General features: G+C 40.4%; 1 long non-coding RNA gene across 12 annotated transcripts in view; it reads left to right on the top strand.

Annotated features, from left to right (window-relative positions):
- The window catches only part of LOC123289833 (uncharacterized), a 117,700-nt gene that overhangs the window by 19,995 nt on the left and 77,754 nt on the right, over positions 1-19,951 (top strand). For 4 of the 12 annotated variants that reach the window (XR_011505901.1, XR_011505903.1, XR_011505910.1 and 1 more), the window contains 2 exons: positions 1,921-2,604; positions 3,257-3,566. This is a non-coding gene — a long non-coding RNA (uncharacterized lncRNA). Of the gene's footprint in view, positions 1-1,920; positions 2,605-3,256; positions 14,407-14,426; positions 17,080-19,951 lie in introns of those variants that run through there. The other 8 variants (XR_011505909.1, XR_011505906.1, XR_006534054.2 and 5 more) reach the window with 3 other exon arrangements.

Here is a 19,951-nt window from a genome sequence, read left to right as displayed (position 1 = left end):
TGAAAAAATTCTAAATCAAACAATATGTTTCTGTAGGACCTATTTCTCTAGGACTTAATTTATCCCACTCCTACATTTTACATTGAAGAGCATTCAAATAGAAAGCAAACAACCCCATTATTAACTTGATTACCTCTTTGAAGAAACTGCTGAGAACATTTATCAGTTATTAGTGTAGTGAGGAAGGAATTTCCGTGGAATCAGGAATTGGAAAACTGGGTTTTCAGTGTCAATTCAATCACTTACTATGTGGGTAACTTTGAGCAAATCACGCAACTGCTCTGAACCTAAGTGTTCTTGTCTATAAAAGGGTAGTAACAGCAGGATTGTGTGAGGCTATAATATGGTGTAAAAGCACTATATCAAATAAATATGTGAAATTGCTTTACAAATTATAAATTCCTGTATAAACATTTATCATATTATCATTATTATTTCCTTGAGGGAAAAGTTAATATAAAAAAATATTCAAATATGGACTCCCAGTTGAGGCTTATAGATGCATACTTGCATCATTTTCAACAGAATCACCAAATAGCCAATCCCTTTTGGTAGTAAATGGAATAGAAATAGTTTATTAGGACATTCTTTTTTTAAAAAGAAATTGGCTCTAGAGCTAACAACTGTTGCCAATCTTTTTTTTTTCTACTTTTTCTCCCCAAATCCCCCCAGTACATGTTGTATATTTTAGTTATGAGTCCTTCTAGTTGTGGCACGTGGGATGCCGCCTCTGCATGGCCTGATGAGTGGTGCCATGTCTGCGCCCAGGATCCGAACCAGCGAAACCCTGGGCACCCGCAGTGGAGCACGCGAACTTAACCACTTGGCCACGGGGCCGGCCCCAGGACATTCTGATCTTAATGACCAGATATCACTCTTTGGCACTTGACATTCATGATAGATAAAATAAATTAATTGATACTCAAGTAAATCAATTACATAACTTTGGTTTTGAAATTTTTTAATTCGTTTCATATATAGGAATATATGAATATATGTGCTATATATAGGAATAGGTAGATATAGATATAGATATGTTCACATAGCATAATTACATCAATTTTCATCAATATTTTTACCAAATCTTTTGACTTAAGAAAGACAAATTGAAGAGAAAAAGTAAGAAAGATGTGGATAAGAGAATAATACTGAATGATTTTGAACATAAGGCAACACATTTACCACAGAAGCATTGAATCTCAGAGTTGGAAGGAATCTTAGATGATGTATGTTCATGTCCTCCACTGGATTCCTATTAGTGGTTTTCTGGCCTCTGCTTGCACAAAGAATAGGAGAGTAAATATTCTAGAAGATAACCCATTCTTTCTTTCTTTTTTAAATAATTTTTCTCTTTCAATTAAAAAAATTAACTTGAGAAAATTCTTCTTTATGTTGAGCTGAAATATCATCTTAATACTTCTCTAAGTTGTTGTAGACATAGATAACATTTTATGGGGCAAGAGTAGCATTCATTCACTCATTTGCTGAACATTTATTGCCAGGTACCAGCTGGCATTCATACAGGTAGACCCCACTCACAAGCCAAGGAGCAGTCAAGTTTAGATACACACACCTCAGTTGTAATTGTTTTCTTCCAACACCAAACCCCCAACTTCGTAGGAGAATCTCTTTCCTACAACAAATCTAATTACATCTCCTGAAACACTTCCCTGAATTGATTTTGCAATTGAGTCATTATCATATTTTCTTGTTATCTCCTCAAACAAAATATTAAGGTAATATAGGCATATCCAGAGGGTAGCAGGCAAGCAAACCAACTCCTATCCTTTCCTTTAGAGATTTTCTCTAGCTCTATATACACCATAAAGAGTAAAATGACCAAAACTGTAATAATTTTACTTGCCCCTCAAAACACAATGCTCTGAAAATTTAGGAAGTATATGTTCTGTTTGTTTTCAGGCAATGTTACCCAAAGATTATGTGACCATTCAGAAGTTCCCCCGACCAGTCAGGAAAAATTGTACACTTTTAAGGGCCTGTGGAGGAAAACCACTGAAGAGCAGAGGGAAGAGAAGGGAGGCACTGACTTCTGGCAAATACCAGTTCTGCACCAACTAGCTGTGGGACTCTTTCTCAATCTCCTCATCTGTAAGGGTGGTAATAAGGGATCTTTAAAGTGTCTTACAGCTTTAAAAATCTATCATTTCAACTCTTATTTGAATAAAATCCAATACATTTGGAGAAAATAAAAGGTATTTTCAGTATTCCAAGGTATGACGAAGCTTGTTAAGGACATTTTAGATTGTTAATGTCTTAGAACAGATTTCTTGACATAAATTCAAACTGGATATTGTTGGAGGATGTCGTTGAGAGGACATGACTGCCAATTGACCTGCAAGCTGGACTTGGGCAATCGGAGGCTCCTTACACCCTCCCCATCCTTGGATTGTACATTCTGCCCACTGTTCCCAAAGTGGGAGCCATTTTTAAGGATGTATCCTTGAGAGAGCAGTGTGTTATTGAGACCATCTGGATGGCATACATGACTGAAACCAGTGAAGGCCTCTGTATAAACTTTTAAGATTCTGGTGGGCAAATATGGAGATCTACTCATCCTGCAGCCACCCAAGACAAGCCTTGTGAGTAAGTTCCTGTGCTTGTTAATCCTGCCCCCTACCAATCTGGAGTGCTCTGCTTCTTTCTTAGTCCTTGCTCTTTACGTACAGGGGTGTTCACAAACCAACAGATGTATAGTATTTTTCTTATTGAGATTTCAATTTTTATAACACATACGATCCGTTATTGTAATATACAAGAAGTTGGTAATATATTTAGAAATTTATTTCTCAGTTGACTTAGAATTGCGATTGTTTTATTTATTAGCATATCTATGCTTTTTTATTACCCTGAGGTTTTCGATGACTTTGAGACTATAAGAAAAGCTACAGAAAATATGGGAAAATGAGACAAATGTATGTGAATATACATGATGGTTGAATTAAAATTTTCCATCATATCTTTTATGATTCTTTATCATCCTAAAAAAACAGAAAAATATATTAAAATTCTCTTCAGTCTTAAATGGAACATTTAACAATCATGAAATGGCATATCAGTGGGTAAAAAATTAAATTTCCCTTAAGAATTTCCATATTAAAATGCATAAATTTCCACGTAACCAACAAATAATTCACTCATATGAAAGACTGAATTGCTTCTGTTACCTTCATTTTGGGGAATGGTCATACAATTCTATGAAGTTTTCAGGTCTTACTCTTTTGTTACAATTTGTCAGTTTCCCCTCTGGATCTGGGAGCTTTCGTCAGCCAACCAAGGACCAGCTTTCTGAACTTCTTTTCCTTTGGACACAGCACTGGGATGCAAAATTCTGAAGAATTATGCCTGTTTGCCCACTGGTCAGGAGTACACATGGTCATAGACTGATTAAAACAAGATTTTCTGCAGAACATGGCTGATTTTCCAAAGTACAGTGACGCAGTTCCTTTTTGCTCCCTATCCCCACCATACCCTCTCTGGACTGGATTCATGAGAAGACAGTTTTCAGTTGAAGAAACTCAGGCACTTATGGAAACAACACTGAATAGGTGGGTGTAACTTTTCCTTCTTATCCCAGGCTTGCCCAGGCTCATCGCATCTTAATTTCCACATTGTTGAGCTGAATTGTTAATGAAGCTCCTCATGCTCTTTCATCCTACTACTGACTGTTACCCCATTTATCCAACTTTTGATGACTTTCCCTCAAAAACCCCTCTCTTTCTAAATTTAACTTAATTCCTCAAAATAATCATACAGTAACTTTGACCTTTTTTTCTATTGAAGTAGAATTCTATGAGATTTAACACGATTCTTGTAATCACGAGAATCAGGAAAATGAACTTTCCCATCACCCAAAAAGCTCCCTTGAGCCATCCCTTTAGAGTCACACCCCCTTCCCCTAGCCCCTGACAACCACGGATTTGATTGCTATTGTTATAATGTCTTTTTGAGACTGTCAAGTAAGTGGAATCATACAATATATAACCTTTTGACCAGCTTCTCTCACTCAGCATAATGCTTTTAAAATGGACTCAAGTTGTTTAGTATATCAGTAATTTGTTCCTGTTACCACTTACTGGTATTCCATTGTGTGAATACACCACAGTTTGTTCATGCCTTCGCTCATTGAAGGACATTGGGTAATTTCTAGTTATTAGCTATTACAAACAAATCTGCTATGAACACATGTGTACAGGCTTTTATATGAACATAAGTTTTTATTTCTCTAGGGTAAATACCCAGGAGTGTGGTCATGGGGTCAGTGGTAAGGGTATATTTAACATTATACAAAACTGTTTTTCCAAGTGGCTACACCACTTTGCATTCCCACCAGCAATATGTGAATTCCAGTTCCTCTTCAGCACTTGGTATTCTCAATATTTTTTATTTTAGCCATTCTGATAGCTATGTAGTGGTATCTAATTGTTGTTTTGTATTTGCATTTATCTGTGACTAATAATGTTGAGCATTTTTTCATGTGTTTATTTGCCATCCTTATATCTTCTTTAGTAAAGATTCTGTTCAAGTCCTTAGCCCATTTTTTAATTGAGTTGTTTGTTTTCTTATTGTCATGTTTTAATAGTTTCTTTATATATTCTGGATGCATAGCATTTGTCAAATATGTGATTTGCAAATATTTTTTCTGAGTCTATAGCTTGTCCCTTCATTCTCTTGGCGGTATCTTAAGAGAAAGTTTTTAATTTGATTAGGTCCAAATTATCAATTTTTTTCTTTACATATCTTATTTTGGTGTCATTCATAAGAACTCTGTGTCTAATCCTAATGATAAAAAGTTTTCCTTAAAAAAATAACTTTAAAGAAAGAAAATGCTACAGTTCTGCATCGTTTCACAACAGGGATATGTTCTGAGAAATGTGTCATCAAGTGATTTTGTCATTGTGTAAACTTCATAGAGTGCACTTACACAAACCTAGATGGTATAGCCTACTGCACACTGAGGCCAAATGGTTTAGTTTATTGCTGCTACAAACCTGTAAGGCATGTTACTGTGCTGAATACTGTAGGCAATTGTAACACAATAGTAAGTATTTGTGTATCTAAACATAGAAACGACACAGTAAAAATATGGTGTAAAAGATAAAAAATGGTATACTTGTAGAGGGCACTCGCCATGAACGGAGCTGCAGGACTGGAAGTTGCTCTGAGTGAGTCAGTGAGTGTTGGTGAATGAAAGTGAAGGCCTAGAGCCTAGTAGACTCTGTATAAACACTGTACACTTAGGCTACACTAAATTTACAAAACAATGTTTTTCTTTCTTCAATGGTAAATTAACGGTAGCTGACTGTAACTTTTTTACTTTATAAACTTTTACTCTTTTTAACTTCGACTCTTGTAATAACACAAAACACAAACACATTGTACAGCTGTACAAAAATATTTTCTTTCTTTATATCCTTATTCTATAAAATTTTTCTGTTTTTAAATTTTTTAATTTTATTTTACTCATTAAACTTTTTTGTTAAAAATTAAGACAGAGGAAACACATTAGCTTAGTCCTACACAGAGTCAAGAGATTCAGTATTATTGTCTTCTACCTCCACATCTTGTCCCAAAGAGAGGTCTCCAGGGGCAGTAACACTCATGGAGCTGTCATCTCTTATGATAATAATGCCTTCTTCTGGAACCCCTCCTGAAAGACCTGCCTGAGGCTCTTCTTGAGGCGGTGTCACTCTTTTCGGAAATATGTCCATGCTGGTTTGCTTGGTTTTTTGTTTTTCATCATAGATTTGCTTGTAAGCAAACAATGCACCATGAACATTCCTCTGTATTAATGGAAACCTTTTGGGGTTGGGGTCCATGTTTTCAAACGTTTTAAGGAGCTTCTTGAGGTCTACAAAGCTTCTGCTAAACCCTTCACTGTGAATTTTCTTGGGGCTGCTGCGGCTTTTTCTTCTCCTGAAGTTTCCTTTTCTCTTGCCTCTTCTTCATCCATGCGTTCCTATTCCAGTTCCAATAACTTCTCATTATTCAATTCTTCAGGACCCACTCTAGGAGCTCCTCATCCACATGCAGGTTAAAGTTGTTTGCCATCTCAACCACAGCCTGGTTGATTTTCGCAACCTTCTTATTCTTGGCAAATCCTTTGAAGTCATAGACAAACTTCTTAAGTGTCTTCTTCCAGACGCCTTGCATATACTCCTTGGTGACATCACCTCAAGCCCAACCAAGGTTCTTGATGCAGTCACAGATGTCGTAATCCTTTCAGAATTGCATCAGTGTCTTCTCAGTGTCTTTCTCAGTTGCAGCAATAGCCTGGGCAAAGGTCCTCCTCAGGTAGTAGGCCTTAAAAGCTGCTTTAACTCCTTGATCCATTGGTTAGATTCAAGAGATGGTGTTTGAAGGGAGAAACAGCACTTTGATGTTGGGATGAAGCAGTAGGTTTATTTACACTGGAATCACCACAAACACGTGAGTAATGTGCTGTGCTACAACAGTTAATGACATCTACAATGTCACTAGGCAATAGGAATTTTTCAGCTCCATTATATTCTTATGGGATCACCATCATATATGCAGTCCATCATTGATCAAAACGTCATTATGTGGTACAGGACTATATATGCTTAAGGACATTACTCACGGCACTATTGGTGAAATGTGAAAAATTGGAAATAATATCATGTTGCCACCATAGAGTAATGAGGACATAAATTACAACCCTTTCATCCTATGGCCATTAAAAATATTTATAGGGGCCTGCCTGGTGGCACAGCAGTTAAGTTCGCACATTCTCCTTTGGCGGCCCAGGGTTCGCCAGTTCAGATCCCAGGTGCGGACCTACGCACTGCTTAGCAAGCCATGCTGTGGCAGGCATCCCACATATAAAGTACAGGAAGATGGGCACGGATGTTAGCTCAGGGCCAATCTTCCTCAGCAAAAAGAGGAGGATTGGCAGCAAATGTTAGCTCAGGGCTAATCTTCCTCAAAAACAAAAAAATTATAAAGAGTGTATTATAGTAAGACCACAGGGAAACAGTTATTACTTCAGTTAAAGTAAGACACAAATCATATGTGCTGTATGCCCACAATTATAGAAAAAATAAACCAAACACTGAAGTATGCTAAAAATGTTAACAAAGATAGGCACGGTGACTCTGGGTAACTTTTCTATTCTTTCTACTTTTCTATATTTCCCTAATTTTCTTTAAAGAGGTTTATAAAATAAACCAAAAAACAAAATTTTATTTTAAAAAAATCCATTGAACATTTTTGTCTTTGGTGTGAGACCAAGAACCGTCCTTTACTGAATCTGACTGCTCTGTCCCAGAGGGTTGGCCAGCTGGCCAAGGGGAGGGAAATTTGAAGAGAAAGATCTTCCTGCCCTGGCTAGAGTCTACTTGCCCCAGAGTGGGGCAGGGGAAGGTGGGGGGAGGATGAGAGCAGGAGTAGATTTGATAACACATGGGGACAGTGGTTGTAGCCTACACACTAGCAAACTCTATTCTAATTTCTCTTTTCTGTCCACTGCCTCAATTTGCTGTCAGCCAAGAGCTCTGGAAACAGTCTAGATTTTTGTATGGATCATATTCATTCAGTCACTATTGAGATCACTCTGTGTGTCAGAATCTGTGTCCTGTAATACCAAGAGGGCTAATGCACAGCCTTTATCATTCATGTAGGAACACAAATAGGGGACCTTGCTGTAGGCCCTCACAATCCAATGATTCCATCCACCCTCCAACACAGGCAAGCCACGTGTCACTATTGCAGCTAACTATACTCTTCTTTGCTGGAGATGGGCTGCAGTTTTCAAAATTACCTTTCACTTAGTCTCTCCCCAAACAGCCATATATTCGCCTTTCTTGGTCACCCACCCTGAGCTGTAAAATTGCCTTGTGCTTTGTTTCTTAAACATAGTTGCCACATTTCACACCAGGGCATTGATGACTCCAGAGGAGAGGGGTAATCATCATAGCATTATCCAAGAGGACAGGTGCAGTGTTCATCATGGATCAGGAGCAGAACCGACAGGCTTTATGGACCTATTTATCCTGATTTTCCCCTTTCTATATGGCAATCTAAACAAACTGAAAAGCCTCTATCTACCATGCCTGACAAAGTTAATTCTCTCTGAGTTCATCTTTAAATCCTTAGGACTCACTTGAATATTTCACGTAGGTAATGCAGGAGGCACCTGCAGAGTCTGAGAGATGAAACAAAGCAAAGCACAAAGACACAGAATCACTGTTTGGAGCTAAGGGGCAAACGGGGCTGTCCCGATGGATTATGAAGTGACAGACCTCCCAGCAGAGGGAGGCGCTCTCGGACACGACCTGTTGCTGCCCATACCTTAGTCCCTTTGACCTCGGAGGAGGGCTGTGCTAATAAAAAATAGAGGGGCTCATTAGCTTTCTTTTCCATTCTTGCTTGTTTTGAAAACATTACATGCCTTGCAGATTACATGATAATTATACTTAAGGGCTGCCAAGGCGCTTCAGGAATAATTATCATATGATTTGCAGGTTTTAGAGCTCATGGTAACACTTTAGTTCTGGGAGGCCTTCTTTAGTCATTCACAGCAATTACCCTTCTCCAAAGTGCACTTTCACAATCTTAGATTGTTCCTCGAGCCGATGAGAAGCCAGAGAAGCTAAACAAGACGTGTTCAAAGGAGTCAGGGAGATGTGGGGGATGTGAAACTCCACCAGGTCCTGACTGGTGTGTTGGCCAAATCAGAGCCTTTCACTGGGGCCCCATGAAGGCCAAGATGTAATAAAAACTAACAACTGCTTAGGGACCTTTCTTGCAATAGTTACAAGAGTGCCTGCTCCTTCCTTACTCTTCATAGAAACCTTGAAATGCGATTAAAAGTAGCAAGCCAGTCATTTTCACCACTTAACTGAAATTGCTCAGGATAATGTTTCTAACAATGACCACCTAAGTGGTAAAGCCTTAGAGAATTTTGCCCTTTCAGCAGCTGCGGCTTTAGCAGATCTTTCCTCTCCTGTGTTGAAACCCTCTCCTCCTTTGGCATCGTAGACACACTTCTTCCCTAGCTATCATCCTACTTCTCTTTAATGTCTTTGTCGATTCCTTTCCACTGTGCCGAGTTCTGTGTTTGACACATAGTAGGTGCTGGGTACTCTATAAATAGATTGGTGGTATTCAAACACTGCCTAGGTATTGTACTAAATGTGTATGCATCAGTGGTTGAGTGTGTGCAGTATTAGAGAATGGTGTCTGGGGATGTGCCACTAACTCATTTATTCATCACCCAATACCTGTTGAGACCTGTTAAGTGACGGACAACAACAGGAACAAAACAGGTAGAAACAGACAGAATCTCTGTCTTTGGGGAGCCAGGTCTAGTGAGAGATGCTGATAAGTAAAAAAGGCAGTCAAAATAGAGCCCAATAAGAGCTATGTTAGGGAGCCAAAGAAGACTGTGGGAGCAAATAGGAGACACCCCACCGTCAAGCTTGGAGGAGGAAAGCAGGCCTCTCCAGACTTTTAGGCTGAGACCTGAAGGGTAACTAAGATTGGGAGAGGGCTAAGAGGAAGCATAGTTCAGGTGAAGACAAGAACCTATGAGAGAGCCTGGAGGTCGAAGTGAATTGAGAGGCTTTGAGGGAATGAAGGGTGAAGGCAAGGGAAGAGGCAAGCAAGGGAGGGATTAATTCAGGGTCTTGTGCATTGAGGAGGATTCAGGAGAATGTCCAAGTAGGGTGTGAGCTGTTTGTCTCAGGGCGCTCACTTTGCCTGACAAGGAACTGGGGGGTTATGGTTGTAGAAGGATCTAATAGAATCGAGAAATACACCAGTTCCACCACAGTAAGAACAGAAAGGAGAGATCATTTCTGGACGAGATTTGATGATTGAGGCTTTATAGGAAACACTGGGAATCTTCACAATTGTGCCTTGTGTAAGGTCATAGTGTGGGTATATGTCCCCTTCCCTTGTACGATAGTTATTGGGATTCCCACAAGAGGGAGCCCTTGCAGAAGAAAGCCCTCCCTTGTCCATTCACATCCCTTGTGCCTGAACCAGCAACCTCAGAGCAAATGAGGGCCCTCAAAGGGGCCCCAGGAGGAAAACATCCCCTGATGATGACAGGAAGGACACTGGCCCACTTAAATTCCTGTGGAGCTGAATCACAGGTGTTCTCGTGATTCCAAAACAAAAGGCTCCTTTTATAAGCTCAGTGCACGATTTTCTTATGTCGTAACATTCTTTAGGAGTCTCACACTATCTATAATGGCTCCAATTAAGTTTGTACGTATCATGTAAGCAATGAGCTGCCTGTCTCCGCCATCTAGAAGGATTCAAGGTGAACCTTTTGGCTTCTTTCATTTTTACACCACACACATCACCATCAGATTTGCTACAGGACCAAGAGATTGTATCTTATTCTAGGTGAAATACTGCAATCACTTAGGTATCCCTAGAAATATGCTTAGCACCTTAAAACCACTTGGTTTGTTAGTGATATTATCTTGGAATTTCAGCCCATTTCCTCAGGAAGTGCTATTAGCAGTACAGGATGCAGAATTTAGTCTAATGAGCAGACAACCTTGTGGGTGTTTTAAGCCCAGGCTGTCTTGGATGACTGATTAAATAAAAAAGAATACATTGACCCTATTTTTCCTTGCCTGAGGACCCCTTTTGGAAAGGCGCTCTCTCGCCCCGCACAGGTGTTGACATAGTGATACATGGTAGGTAATGAATATTATCTGACGTGGCCCCTCATTTGCCCGGGCCTTTTCTAAGCCTCTAGGAGGGTCCCAGCAATTTTGCATTATAAGTCTCTAATTTTGTCCTCAAATGGGGCTCCCCTAATTATGTAAATTTCAGGATGTCCCCACAAAACCTTGATTCCCCAGATGTTATTTATATGAGGCCATATGTAAGTCCATCCTTTCAGCAACAGAACACCTGTCAGGCCCTAGTAGATTGAATGCATCGAGGACAATAGCAATTGTTTCAAATTGTACGCATTTCCACCAGCTTTTCTCCCCTGGTTTTTCTTTCAGGGACTATTGTATCAAAGAGAAGGAAGGAAGTGACTAAGAAAAGGAAGTTATGCCTAAGTCATTTTAAAAGTGTATTTTTCAAATGACAAAACTTTTTTCCCAAAGTAGGGGTTTGAGGTGAGGCTAAGGACAGTGTGGCTAGCACATGAATCTTTGAGGGGTTGAATTCCTTTTTTGCCCTGCTCCTACTCTTCTGCATACAGATTGTTCTTTGAGCTTTCATGAATTTCCCAGTGTCCTCTCTACATTCCCTGGCTCACTTAATTCATGATCTGTCTGCCTCTCTGTTTCCTTTTTCCTCAGCCCCCAGAGATGTGCGTGCCTACTTTCTGCACTGCTGGCTTCATTTCCATCTTCCGCGTGTGAGAGTCTCTGTTCTGGCTGCAGATATATTACCTCTGTTTTCCTGGAGTCATTCCCATCACTGGCTGTCCCAGGCAGCTCCCTTCCACACTATTTTATTCTGTGTCATTCCCCTCAGCCACATCAGCTAGCAAGGTTAATGGAGACAGTGAACTTAGCATGCTTTTTGTCCATCCGTGCCGTGAGAAATCATTTCCAATAGCGTTTACTCTTTGCAATGGAAAGGCAGGAAACAATCGTGTTCTTTGTGGTCTCAAACCCACAGTGGCAGAAGCTGACTTTCTATGAAATTTCCGGATTCAGGCAAAGAGGGGAAAGAGTGCAGGGCACACTTAAAATACAGGAATGCACACATGTGCACACGCATTTACACATGCATTAGGTTTGCCCAGTCATTGATATGCACCTGGGTACAAGCCCCAGTTTCAACCTCCTTCTGCATGTTGGGTATGTGCTTGTCAGGGAGCCCATTTTTTTTCCTTTGACATTCAGTTAAGCTAAAAGCAAAAACAGCCATCTGTACTGCCTTTGATACAGTAGATTGCTAAAAGCTGTTCCCTGTCAGACCTCTTCTTTCAGCCTTGGCGAGGAGACACATACACATATGACACTTCTGTCATCCACACATGAAACATGCAGATTTCAGCAGAGTCATAGGTCCTCTATAAAACCATCAGGCTAAATACTAAATTCTTTTCAATGGCTGGCTTTCCTTTAATCGCCATGGCAAAACGGAAGGCATTAATTTCACTTTCAGGTTTTGGATTTTGTGCGCATGTTTTTTGTTTTTGTCACTGAGGGCACCAAACATTCTCTCTGATCCTCAATTGTGTTCCACATTTTTCATTAACACTTGCATTTAAGCAGCTCATTCTAATTCTTTCCATTGTTCCTGTTCTGCGTGAACTATCTGCTGGCAGTTGCCATGCCAACCCCAAATCCTGGGGTCCTGCTGCTAGATCACAAGCTGCCATTAGCATATTTTTAATAGCACCTGATTGCCCTCCAAAGACCTTCTAGTAGCTAACTCCATCAGCTCACGAGATTTGACTACATATTTACAGACTGGATCAGGGAGAGAATATGCTGAGCTGTGCAGCTAGTCTCCAGGCTAGTTTCCATAAGTGCCAGTTGGTTCCTTGGTTCTCATTCAAAGGGAAGATCATGACAATTGTGTGGTCCATGTAGGTATTGATTCTTGCTTCCTAGAGCTGACTTACCATAATGTGGAATGCCAGTATGACTCTCAAGCTTATTGAAGACTTCTTTCACTTGTAATTGAAAAATCAGCCACGCTCTGCAGTTTAGGGACCTGGGCAGGGGCTATGCTGCCATCTTGCTCTTTCTAACTTACACCAAATTGAATGGGGCCAGCAATGATGATCAGAAGTCAGTTTCTCTTCAAAAAAGAGCTAGAGAATAGTGGATTAGAAGTGTTTCAATAATTGAGAGTTAAGAAGACAGATTATTTCAAAGCGTGTAGTTAAGAGCTTTTGAAATTAAGTTGCTTTGAAGTTCTGAAGACTTTCAGCAGCCAGTGAGCTAAGGAGAATTTTGACACCTAAAGTGAAGACAAGAGGAAGTTTAAAATTGCTACTAAAATTTGAAGAAAGCAAAAAAGAGTTTGATTAAACTGTAGTTGAAATCAATTTAGTGAAGAGGGACCTCGCAAACTTAGATGCTTATGGAGACAAGAAAGATAAGGCAAATGAATGAAATGAACTGACTGGAAGATGATGGAAGGCAGTGGGCACTCAGCGTCTGTGCTGTAGAGGCGTCAGTGACATAAGGACCAGAACAATTCAGAGTGCCGACCCTACAAAAGTGAGTGTTCTCTCTACAGGTAATCAAGAGGGCCCCAAGCTGCCAAATTTTCAGAGCTGAAGAAAAGTTAGAAATATATATTTTGGTAAAATTTCCCAATTTTAAAATATTGGGCATATAATAATTTGACTTTAAGACTTTGGGCAACCTAATGCTGTGTAAGGCAAGAAAACCACTTCTTGTGTTGAATATAGTCTATGAGCTGCCAGTTTGCAACCCATTTTAAAAGGAAGCCAATTTTAATCCTAGAACTAAGATATTAAAATAGAATAAATCCAATTTACTAACTAAAGAAGTATATTTTGATAGAAAGCAATACTAGATGAGGTCGTATGTTAATCTGTATGCCCAGGTAAATTTTCATGAGCCTCAGTATCTGGTCCATATGATCAAGCAATGCTAGAAGAATGAGAAGAACAATGAGTGACATAAGAGTTCAAAAGATAAAATAAAACATAGTTGGCTGGTACAGCCACAGAAGTCTTCAAGGAAGAGGTAGGACTTGATCTGTCCTTCAAAGAGTGGTTGGTTTGGAAAAACCATAAGATGAGAGGGGAAATTTTTCTAGGCAGAAGTAACAGTGGAACCACAAGTCCAAAGGAGAAAATTATAGGATGCTTTCTTCTCCATTAAGCAGACTGAAGCTTCACAGAGGCAATGAGGGGCAAATAAATAAATAAATATTAACTCAGAACAAACACAGAAAAACATTCCTTACAGCCCTTAACTTCCCATATTAGGGCTGAGAGCCATGAAAAGTTGACTTTATCTTGGGAATGCAGACTCAGGCACTTGAATACGGCTGCCTGAAAAGCTGACAATCTGAAAGGCGTTGCATTTGTGCTCAGAGCATTTCCTTAAATTTTGTTCATGTGGGTACACTTTCTCCCAATTTTCTTCAGAAGTCTTGTATTTCTTCATTTTTTTTAATACTTCTATATGTTGCTACAGTGTTAATAGATCACAAACTTAATTTTGAATTCCATTTCTAAGCCGGGGATGTCAAGCTTGGGTTTTCTTCAAGGAATTGAAAGTTTACTTGCTTGCTGAGGTCAATTGTAGGTATCTTCTTTGACATGTGCCACCTGTGGTCCTCAAAGGGCTAGGTTAATTTGACTAGTCAATAGACGAAACACTATGACAGTCTAACTATAGATGGAGAATTTGGGTCTTTTAAGTATTAAGACTCTGGCTCTCTAGTATCACTTAATTGCACATCTGTTTCTGCAGAGCTGCTTCCTATGGCCTTCTCAGGCCAAGTGATGATGAGCGTGGGACTGTGGAGTCAGTTCATCTCCAGTCAAGGCTGTGCTCGAGAAGAGTCTACAAGTATGGGACAGGGTCCTGGAAGGGTGCCAACAGGGGCTTGCACAGGTCTATCAGGAGGAAGAAAGTTAATTAAAAGTCCGGTTAAGTTGGCTCAAAAGAATAATAAATCAAAAAGTTCATCAGGAGGAGCTGAGTGGGACATGATCCAAAGGATCAAAGTGCGGGTCAGAAACGGGATGATTGGAAACAAAGCCAGCTCAGGAACTCACCTTGGGATTGCTGAGACAATGCTCTGGCAACATCTTATGCACAGGTTGGTGAGCGAAGCTGGAGAGGGCCCTCGTCCTGACAATACCAGAGCCTGGATAGATCCTCATAATTTGATGGGAAGGGAACAGTCTTGAGAGACAGTTTTGCAAGTGCTGGTTTTAGAGCATTGTTTTCCTGGTTTGTCAAGTGAGAGATCTGTGTTGATAATGTCTAGTGTTTGTGAATAATAACATTCTTTGACACCATCTGGATAAGGCACCTAAAGCACTAGGCTCATGTCTCTCCTAGAACCAGCCAGTCCTCCCTCAACCTTTGCAAATCTATCCCTGGTGCTGATGTTCAGCATGTGCATGTGCATAACATCTGAGGAGAGCAAACAGCAGGGGCAGAGCCCCAGGACACCCATCCTTCCTCGGCAGCGGAAGGTACCTCAGTTAGCACCTTCTACAGGAAGGAAACGCCTGTGGAGAGTTCCTTTCCATATGCCCCAAGATCAGGCCCTCGAATCTGGGGAAATGCTTGCAATGGGAATGTACCTTCCTATAAAATCAAGTACACCGATGAGGCTGACAGAAAGTGAGTAAAGTGCACGCCAAGTTTGCTGTGGTCACATAAACGAGCCTTAGCTGTTTCCTGAAGATAGGAGCTGGAACTCTCATGGGTAAAGCTGACTGAGGTCACACATTTCACCCTTGGCCTACTTTGTTTATCTTGAGACCACTGAAGCATTCAGTCTAGACCGTACAGTATTTCCAGTATCTCCTGTTACTTCTTTCCCAAGCATCTGGTTTTTCTCAGGCCCCACATGACTCACCCTACATGGCCTCGTGCTAGGATCCAAGAACTGTTGTGGAATGTCCTACCCGTGCGTGGGTCACTGAAGAAACTGTCGAAGTCTGTGGCTTGTCCCCTGAGATGACCTGCCAAACAGTACAAACTTGGGTTTTCTTTCTGGACAGTGAATTTTGGGCCTTTGAATATGACTTTATGCTGGCCTTTGGAACTCAGGGAAGGGAACAGCTGGGGAGGCCCTGCCTTGAGAACTCTGACTACAGGCCTGGTGTCCTGGGAACTTCTTGTGGTGGAAGCACTGAAACTCTTCAGGAGGCCTCAGCTACCATACAAATTGGGTTTCACATCCTTCATGTCTATTCTATCATGGTGTTCATTATTTTTGTTTTTCTTCACTTTTACAATGTTTAAAAACCCACCAATCAACAAGTATTTATTGAACACCTGCAATATAACTGTGCTAAGCTAACAGCTTTCATGAAGGCTTCTGATCTCAAGAAGCTTATCACTGAGGTGAGATGATAAAATAATTCATATAAGGGAACATTGAGTAACACAAGGCAGTGTGTCATGAAAGTCTAAATTGTGAGTGGCAGACAAGTTCTGTGAAAATGGAACCTAAAGGGAGAGTAATGGATGCTTCCAAGGAAAAATAGATTTATGGTAGACTTTGTAGGATGGGTAGAAATTGAATGCTGAATGGATAATGAAGAATTTTTATGCAAGAAAAAATGGCTGAATTCATTCAAATAGGTAGAAATAGTGAAGTAAGTAAAGCATAGGACAATAGTCCAGATTAGCTTTATTTATTGTGTTGCCTCACTATCTTGTATTACCTTTTTATATAGTGTGAATTAAGGAATTTGATTTCTATTTGATACAGATTCAGATAATCTGTAAGCCTCGTTTACTTCTGCTCTTTGGATCCAAGGATGACACTCCTGGTTCTCATGAGCTTTGGCCAAAACACCATATGCTCCTTCAATGTGACATGATTTTCTTTCAGCCAACAATTTTATGTTATTGTGCTGAATATTGTCTATTTGTGATCAGTCCCTGACTTACCGCTTTCATGTAAAATTTGCTTCTCCTGCCTCATGAATGGTCAAGTCAGATAAGATCCAAATTTATAAATATTCATATATGTAATTTATATTCATCTTGGGTTTCAGAAAGTCTAAGTGTCTCTCCATTAATCGTTCTATTTCAAACTAAAAAACAACAAGCAGCCAATAATTGATATCCAAAGGAGGTATACCCGGAGCCTCAGGAGATACTGAGGCCAGAAACAGGCTCAGGGACTCCCTCAGGGACCAACAAGGGGTCAATGCTACTTCACTGTTGAAGACAGGTAACAAGAAAGATAGGCATGATGGGAATAATATAAACATTCAGAACCACAGATTGCTTCATGTAGGTAGTGATGTGCTTAATCAGAGCTACAGGGATTGTCCCAGTGGGTCACAAGGAAGTTGATAGCCTACAGAGAGTACACCTAAACCTTTGCACTTGGACAACCTACCCTTAAAACATATTCCAAAGTGTACCTGATGTCTCCTGGTTATGATCAAGCCTTTATCTCGCAGAAGTTTGGGTCGAATCCACTTGAGGACAACACTCGGGCATGGCTATAGGGAGAGAAAGAAGAATCACGTAAATGAGGAAGCTATAGCTTCCACATGCCCAGTGGGGCCATTTCCAAAAACAGAGGAGGGTTTATGGGAAGTTGTTTGGAACTCCGTTGTAGAGAGCAATGAGTGAGCACAGTGGAGCAGGAAATGGAGTATGTACAAGAGCCAGAAACTCTGGTCAAAAAATGAGCGGTTTTGTTCCTCATAAGCAAGACAAGACCCATTGTGTATCGTTTGTCCCTCAGCTACATTAGAACACACTCCTGACAGCACCTGAATTATTAGGACAATCCTGGTACACTTATTTTCACAGAGGAGGACACATTGTCCTGTGATAAATTAACATACAGTTTGTTGGGTAAAATTTTTATATGCTGGACCTTATTCAAGGTGTGAGATAAAAATATCCTTCCAGTGTATGTCCTATTCTATTGCATTAATGTTATATAAGGTCTAAAATGTGCACCCCTAAAGTGAGACATATGTACACCTAAAATGAGCCTCCTTTTGAGATGTAGCCTAGAGATTGGGGGGCCTTAGGGGAATGCCACAGGGAGGGGTTCTGGCTGAATAGAGGTGCTGCCTTCATTCATTTGACTGCCAGGGACACCAAGGAATAAGTAATAAAGAGTATAAGAAGCAAAATGTACTTGATTAACTACATCAATAAATTTGTTTTGAGTCCTGCTACGTGGTAGGTGCGGTGGTAGATATCAAAGATATGAGAATGAATGGTGCTTCCTGTCAAGAGTTTACAGATTAATGGAGGGGAAAGTCAACAATTCCAAAAGGTACTTGTTTTGACAAATGTATACATGGGATTAAATAGGAGCAGTTATGAGAGGATCCCAGGATTTGTATGGATAGCATGTGGGGCTGGTTGTATTACATCATAGGAGACTTCCTACAGGTAATGACCTCTAACTTGAGAATTGAAGGATGATCAAAAATTAGCTGAGGATTACTAAGGTATAGACTAAACTGCTCTCCAGTGCCTCAAACAAGTTACAAATTTATTTTTTTCTCATGTAAACATTACAACATAGGAAGGTAGTACAGGGATGTGGGAAGTCCTATCCATTAGATCATTTAGAGTCCCAAGTTCCTAGGTCAAGGACAGTGAAGTGTCTGTGAGATTTTTATCCTGCTTGCAAGTTATCAATTTAGCATGCCACACGTTCGTAGATGGAAACAGACATGAGACTCCTGGGTGAGAGAAAAAGGACTGTATTACTCACGGCAACAGCAGCAGCCAGAGTATCAGTATTTGCTCCAGTTGCCCGAACCCCAAATCTCAGTGGGTACACTAAGAAGAACAGAAGACTGGCAATGGATTGCTCTGCAAGAGAAGAACCGCATACTTAGGAAACCAAATCTTTCATATTCAGCAGTGAGTCCGCCTGACATTCACACCAGAGGAAGACATTATCTTTATTATCCTGGATAGTTAACAAGCTTGTCCTTTGCTCTGGATGGAGACACTATCTGTATCTTCTAAGGATGCTTGCTACACAAATATCCTTGAAAGAAGAAAAAAACATCTGGAACAAAGGTAATCAGTGTCTCTGCTCACCAGATGGGCAGAAAAGTTAAACCTATAGAGAATTGTCTCTCAACACCTTCTGCCTGTGTTCTTTAGGGCAGGAACTGGCAAACTTTAACCCACAGGCAAAATTTCTCCCACTTCCTGTTTTTGTAAATAAAGTTTTATTGGCATACAGCTATTCACTTTCATTTATGTATTTCATTTACATGTCTATGGCTGCTTTCATGCTACAATGAGCAGTTTTAACATATGGCCTCTTTACAGAGAAAGTTTGCCAACCTCTGCTCTAGGGTATTGTCCTCCTCCACCTGATTGAAGCTGGCTGGCAAGTACCACATCCACAATCCAGCATACAAGAGGAGGGAAAGAGGAAGAAGAACCAAAGAATTTGTTTAAAGGGTGTGACCTACTAGTTGACTCCTGTTCACTTCTCACTGGCCAGACCTTAGTTACATGTTTTGTTAGGAGTCCCCAGACTTCTCCTAGTTTCAATGATTCACAGGAAGTACTCACAGGACTCAGCATATAGTCTTAGCCATGACCAAGATTTGTTACAAGAAAAGCAGGTGTTTAGCATAAACTGTATATTTTTATACAATTTAGGCATAGTGATCCAGTCTTACCAGAGACTGGTGGGAACTCTCCTGAAGTCCGAGTTCCCAGATGACAGCCAGGGGTCAAGCTTGCAAGCAAGCCTTTCTAAGGATAGTAGTCTCAGGCCTGCTATGTTAACTCTTTACTGCACACATACCTACACTTGGCTGCAATGGAAGCTGAGGAGTATAGTCCAGCTAAGTGACTGGTGCCCAGCTAAAGCCTGGGAAGTTTGATTATTAAAACAAAGATGAAGATTAGATACCGTGAATAATTAGTAGTCTCTGCCCCACAAGGGAAGGAGAGAGACCAGGGTAGGGTTTCTCAACTCTAGAACTATTGACTTTTTGGGCTGGATAATTCTTTGTCATAGGAGGCTGTCCTACACATGCCAGTATTACCCCTCTTGGTTCTGAAAATCAAAAATGTCTCCAGACATTCCCAAATGTGCTCTGGGGGTCGCAGACATCCTGGTCGAGATCCAAGACAGTGTGAAGGCTAGAGGACCAGGCCTTGTGCAGAAAAACTGCAAGTATTTAGTTACAGTTTGAGTATAAATGAGAGATGAGGAGTGGCAAGAAATAAGGCTGAAGGTATAGATGGGGGCCAGAGTATAAGGCAGTCTGTGTGCCATGATAAGAAGTTGGACTTTT

This window comes from Equus asinus, chromosome 9 (genome assembly GCF_041296235.1).
Source record: "Equus asinus isolate D_3611 breed Donkey chromosome 9, EquAss-T2T_v2, whole genome shotgun sequence".
Taxonomy (NCBI): domain Eukaryota; kingdom Metazoa; phylum Chordata; class Mammalia; order Perissodactyla; family Equidae; genus Equus; species Equus asinus.
Note: the sequence above shows the minus strand (reverse complement) of the source record. Positions and strands in the feature narration are given on the sequence as shown.